At 46.2% G+C, this 6,000-nt stretch overlaps 1 protein-coding gene across 2 annotated transcripts in view; it reads left to right on the top strand.

Annotated features, from left to right (window-relative positions):
* Positions 1–4,517: 4,517 nt before the first annotated feature.
* The window catches only part of IL1RAP (interleukin 1 receptor accessory protein), a 130,501-nt gene continuing 129,018 nt past the window's right edge, over positions 4,518–6,000 (top strand). For both annotated transcript variants that reach the window (XM_004577785.3, XM_004577786.2), the window contains exon 1: positions 4,518–4,581. The gene's annotated coding sequence lies outside the window, so the exon portion shown is untranslated. The remainder of the gene's footprint in view (positions 4,582–6,000) is intronic.

The following is a 6,000-nucleotide window of genomic DNA, read 5'->3' as shown; positions in this document are numbered from 1 at the left end:
AGAGTCAAGGCATGTACAGCCCTTGACTGTCACAACAAGAATTCTGGAAAGTCACCAGATCGTAGCAAGAGATGTTGGAGTGCTTTCTGTGCAGAGTCCAGCATGTTTCTTGTGATATTGATATGACCCTTAAAGGGGACACTCCACCTTCCTAGTGTTTTACAAATACAAGCTCATTTAATTTGGTGACGCTTACAAAGGATGCATCTCAGACAAAAAGAAGCAAATTATCTTTTCTGTTTAACATGCTACTCAATTTGAGCATGGGCTGCGGCAGTTTGCTGTCTGGGTTCTTGTTCTAAATTGCTACTCTCTATTTATTCTGATTTCCATTTATCAGATTCTCTGACATGTTGATTCCAGGTTCCAGGCTCTTGGACAAGAGAAAAAGCAAGGGTCTCAAGGGGAAAGATGACAGTAAGTTGGCCTGTGGAGTCTGTGGTGGAGGGGAGGAGGAATGGTTAGATTTTAGATACATTTTGAATACAGAAGAATTTGAACAATTGTGGATGAATTGCGTTAGAATTAGAAGAAAAATAGGAGAATATGGGGCCCAGTAGAGTAGCCTAGTGGTTAAAGTCCTGGCCTTGCACACACTGGGATACCTTTTGGGTGCTGGTTCTAATGCATGTGGCCCTGCTTCCTGTTAAGCTCCCTGCTTGTGGCCTGGGACAGCAGTCAAGGATGGCCCAAAGCCTTGGGACCCTGCACCTGCGTGGGAGACCCGGAAGATAAGAAAAATAAGAGAATTGACAGTGAGCACACATTTTTAAATTTGTTGTTATTGGAAAGTCAGATTTACAGGAGAGAAATAGAGATGGAGAAAGATCTTCCATCTTTGCTGGTTCATTTCCTAAATGGCCTCAGTGACTGAGCTGATCTGAAGTCTGGAGCTTTTTCCTGCTCTCCCACAAGGGTACAGGGTCCTAAGGCTTTGGATCGTCCTTTATTGCTTTCCTAGGTCACACGCAGGGAGCTGGAAGGAAAGTGGAAGAATCAGGACACAAAATAGTGCCCATATGGGATGCTATAGCTTGCAAGCAGAGGATTAGCCTGTTGAACCATTGCACTGGGCCTTGATCACAACTTTTTGACCTGGGAAACTGGATAAAAATTATTATAAGCTACAAAAACAAGAGAATTACAGGAAAAAATGGTTTGATGAAGGATAAAAATTTGAGCATTTAAAATTTGAGCTATATATAGGAGCTGACACTGTAATACATGTAGTTACCATGTAGTTAATCTTCTGCTTAACTCACTCAGATCTCAAATCAGAGTGTCTGGTCCGAATCTTGATTCTTCTGCTTCTGATGCAGCTGCCTGATAATGTACATCCTGGGTGGCTCAATCACTTGATTCTCTGCCACCCGCACAGGAGGATCAAATCTCTCTCTTTCTCCCCTGGTGTTTGTTTTTAATAAAAACAAATTAATAATCAAAAAGTAAAATTTGGGAAGTTGAGAAGTTTTATATTTTGGGGTCAGTATCATGCAGACATTTTAGAAAGCTGTTTGGATGAGATGCCCTAGACAAAGGATGTAAACCCTCCAAGGATTAAGCTCTGGACATCCTAACATTCAGAGGTCACAAAGAGTTCCACCAGGGAACAGTGGATTACAGAGAAAGCAACAAACCTAATTTTAGCAACATGGAAGTTGTAGAGTGTTAGGAGCAAATATTTAATGGAGTGGTTTTGAAGGACTAGAAAAATTCCCAGACCTCTTACAATTAAGAAAAGCCAATTGAAGATAAACTTAAGGGAGAAAGAAGATGAGGACAGTATGAACAAACAGCAGGGGATAATAATGCTTTTTTTTTTTTTTTAAATTTCGCTGGGAAGTGTAAAATATTTCTTAGTCTGTCTCCTAAACACCAGCCCTGCTGGGTACTGACACCATGTGTTTGCAGCCTCCTTCCTCCATTTACACAGCAGTTATTCATTGAGTGCTTAGTATGAGTGGATACTTAATTGGTAAGATTTTTAAATTACTTTTTTCTTAAGAAGAGGGATGTGATGTTCTGATTAAGGCACTGTTTGACACATCCAGGTCTCATAGAACAGTTTCTGGGTGCAAGTCCCAACTCCACTTATGATCTAGTTTCTCAATAATGCGTACACTGGGAGGGAGCAGGTGGCAGTTCATGTACTTGGATCCCTGCCATCTATGTGGGATACTCTGATGGTGTTCTGGGCTTCCGGCTTTGTTTAGCATAATCCCATATGTAGGCATATGGCAGAATGAACTAGCAATGGGAGACGGCTGTTATTCTCTCTTACTCCCCCCACCTCCGCCTCTACTTACCAACGCCTTTCCAATAAATAAATAAATAAATAAATAACTTAATTATGATGGAAGCATTTTAGATTAAATAAAATACAGAAATATGCCTATGGTCAATCTCATAGTCCTCACACAGAGTGTTTTCACACAGGTCTTTTAACTGCTGTTCATATGTCTTCACAACTTTTACTCAATTCTATTGATTGCAAACCTTTTTCTTTGCAGATATATTCCATAACTTGATGATTGTGATAGAAAACAATTTGTTGTATGGATATACAGAATTGATTAGCTAATCATTTTCATTTCTAGCCTTTTATATTATCTTCAAATTGTAATATGCTATGATCGTATGTCTATATGCCTATTATTTTTTCAGTATGTATGACTAGTTCCTCAATATCTAGGGTTACTTTTGGTTCAGTTTTGTGTTATCACCACTTAGTTGATTTCTAGGTAGCACAGCAGACTGAATAGTGAGGTGCTGAGGAGAGCTGGAACCTATCATTTGGGTTCTCATTTGGCACTCTCCATTTGGAGACTCGTACCTTTGGTCAGGTTACTGAGTTTTTCTTTATCTCATCTATAAACTGCAGATACTAATCACAGCCATAGTTTGTGGAGTTAAAGGAGTTGCTGTATGCAAAATTTTCATGGCATGGTCTGCTTTGTGAGCAATATATCTATATGTCTATATCTATATATCTGTATCTATAGCTATATCCATGTACTATGCGAGGAAGAAAATGACAAAGCCTGGAATATGTTTAATAGCAAATCAAAGAGCATTCTTCGTTCATGCAAGTAAGTTTTCAAATTCTTTTTTACTTATTATTTTCTTTGCATCAGTAATGTTGTCAGTATATACTGTGAGCCTGTAAGCCATGTATCTAGATATTGTCATTTCTTGGGATGAATTCTCATTAGGTGACATGGCCAGACTTTCGTGGCTTGCATTGCTCTGACAGTTCCCCCAGGGGAGGTAAGCTGCCTCAGGCAGAGGCTGAGCCCCCCTGTGTTCCACCCAGGTGGGACTGGCACCCACTACTTCCCATCCCCTCCTGGCAGACCCTTTTCTTCCTTTCCAGCCCTTCCTCTTTCTCTGGGTCTCGAGATTTATCTAGGTAACTTCAAGAGTGGGAGAAAAGTCAGGGAGGTGTGGCCCGCGAGCTAAACAAGAAGACACAAGTCCGTGGTGGATGGCCTTTGTTAGGGAGCCTCAGAAAAGGGGGCAGGGTGATCTCTGAGGGGCTACCAACAGGAACACAGAAACCTAAAGTACGAGTGAGGGAAAGACACACAGTTCTTCTAGTTCTTCTAAAGGCTGCTTCCTCTTGTAACCGACTAGTGAGTTGATCCATCCGTGCATCCAGCATGCGTGTCCTTAGGGCTCAAGTCTTGCCAGGCACTGTGTAAGACAGCAGGCGTCTCGCCGCGGACAGCCCAGCTTCTATCCAGCTGCCATGACCCCTTGGCTGTCATAGCTAGCAGAGCAAGAGTTGCCGAATGGGGAGATGGCTTCTGTCACTCTGTGCGTGGCTCACTGTGGCCGCACAAATCATGGACACTGCATGGACTCATGCGACCTTGCAGCCACACAGCGAAATCCATAGAGAACAGAAATAGATAAATAATAAATAAGTAAGTAAATAAATAGCAAGAAGCGTGGCATTGACCTCTTCCGTGAGATTCCTAATCCTGTCTTGTGCACCGGGAGATAGAGAGACAAGAGAGAGAGAGAGAGAGAGAGAGAGAGAGAGAGAGAGAGAGAGAGAGAGAGAGAGAGAGAGAGAGAGAGTGGGGGTGCGCGCAGGGCTGCACAGCCACGGCGTTCCTCTCCCGGGGCGCTCCAGCCTGAGCTTGCAGTGCAGGCTGCAGCTGGACACGAAGGGCTTGGCGCAGCCTCGCAGCCTCGCAGCCTCGCAGCCCCGCAGCCTCCCGCGGGCCGGCTCACCACGGCTCCTCCTCGCAGCGGAGCGGGCGGGACTGGCGCACGGGTACCGCCCATCAGCCGCGCGTCCCGGAAGCCGCGAGCGCTCCGGGATCGCGAGTCCAGGCGGCGGGTGGAGCCGAACTGCGTGGCCTCGGCCAATAGCGCCGCGCCGGGGGAGGAGCCCCGAAAGGGGAAAAAGAAAGTGCGGCGGAAAGTAAGAGGCTCATTGGGGGAAGACAGTCGGGATCTGGGCTGCCGGGGCTCAGCGTCGGCCCTGAGGCGCGCAAAGAACCAGTGCCTGCCGGCGACCCTGCACCCGACTCTGCTGCTTTTCGCTGCGTGACCGCTCTGCCGCTCGCAAAGGTGAGTCTCGGCTGCAGTGAGGGCTCCGCGGAACCGCAGCACCTCACACTCTGGATGGATTTTCAGAGTTGAACCTTCCTATTTCACAGAAGGGAACACTGAGACGCTTACTGGCGTGGTAGCTGGGAAAGAGAGCAGGGCTACATTAGGGTTTCGGGACTGGAAGCAGGCTTTTTTCAAATGCTTTGCCTTGTGGGGATTTAAGTAACCCAGTAGTGGGACCCAGAGAGCATTACTGGCCCCATTCTGGGTCCTTTGAGGGATTCACTCTGACAACCCCCATCCTCCCCCCACCCGGCTGGAAACCGTGGTTTGCTTGCTCCAGAGTGCGGCTGAGAGCCTGAGGATGAAAAGGCGGTGTGTCCCAGCATGCCCACTGGGTGTCTGCCACCCCACTTGGAGCTGTGACAGGGTGCTTCCCCCGACTGACCTGCTTTCTCAGAAGGATGCCCCTTGCATGGTGTCCGTGCGGATTCTGGAGGAAGCCAAGTGGGAGCGAGGGGCAGGGGTCGGTGACAGATGCTGGGGTACTGATGATCTCCCTTGATCAGCTCTGCTCCTTCCAGCCTCTGGAGGGAGCAGGGCCGCTGGCTCTGTAAGGCATGGACTGGATCTCAAGAACTTCTGCTGTTTTCTTTAAGAGCCAGCCCCCAGCCTGTCTTCCACTCCCTTTGTGGAATCCTGAACCAGGGCACCACTGAGAGCAAGTCACTGCTCTGCCTCTACAGGTCCTGGATTAGCTACTGACTGAAAAAGGATTTACCTTGTTTGATTTCACCTCTGCCTTGTAGTAGCTGGATGAACCTGGGCATGTTCTTCCACTCTTCTAGAACTAGCAGTTTAAAACAAACAAAACATTATCAGTTTTGAAATGGAGATAGTAATGACTACGTTGAACCCTTCACATAGTTAGGAGAATGAATTGGGCTAATTCAAGGCTCAGATTCAGCTTGTGCCTCGCCTCTCACTTGATCCCTTCCATCTGATTGCAACTGTTCTGAAAATGGCTATATTGTAACCCTGCTGGAAGTATTTCACTGAGGGTGATTTTATTCTTCCATGTGGTGACTTTAAAAAAATGTAAATATCCTGGTGCTTTCCATTTGGGAGTGTGGAACCCTCTTTTATGGTGCTTTTCACATCTGCCTGTGTGACTCAGATCGTGGATGTTTGACTTGGGATGTGTAAAGCTGATATGTCTCAGGAGCGACTTTCCTAGTTTCCTGTGAACTGGAAGCATTGCTTCTTGAGTAAGAGGGTGTTGAATCTGATGACAGGGGAAAGAGTAGAGGAGAGCTCCTGAAGTTGCAGCTGTGACCCCACTGTTGAAGCCATCAAACCCTGCTTACTCTGGTTAGTCAGGCAATAGGGCTTTTCAGCTAGTATCGGCAAGCAAGTAGAAAATGTTCGGATGTTTCT

Source organism: Ochotona princeps, chromosome 3, assembly GCF_030435755.1.
Source record: "Ochotona princeps isolate mOchPri1 chromosome 3, mOchPri1.hap1, whole genome shotgun sequence".
Classification (NCBI taxonomy): Eukaryota; Metazoa; Chordata; class Mammalia; order Lagomorpha; family Ochotonidae; genus Ochotona; species Ochotona princeps.
This window is presented reverse-complemented; position numbering and strand designations above follow the sequence as displayed.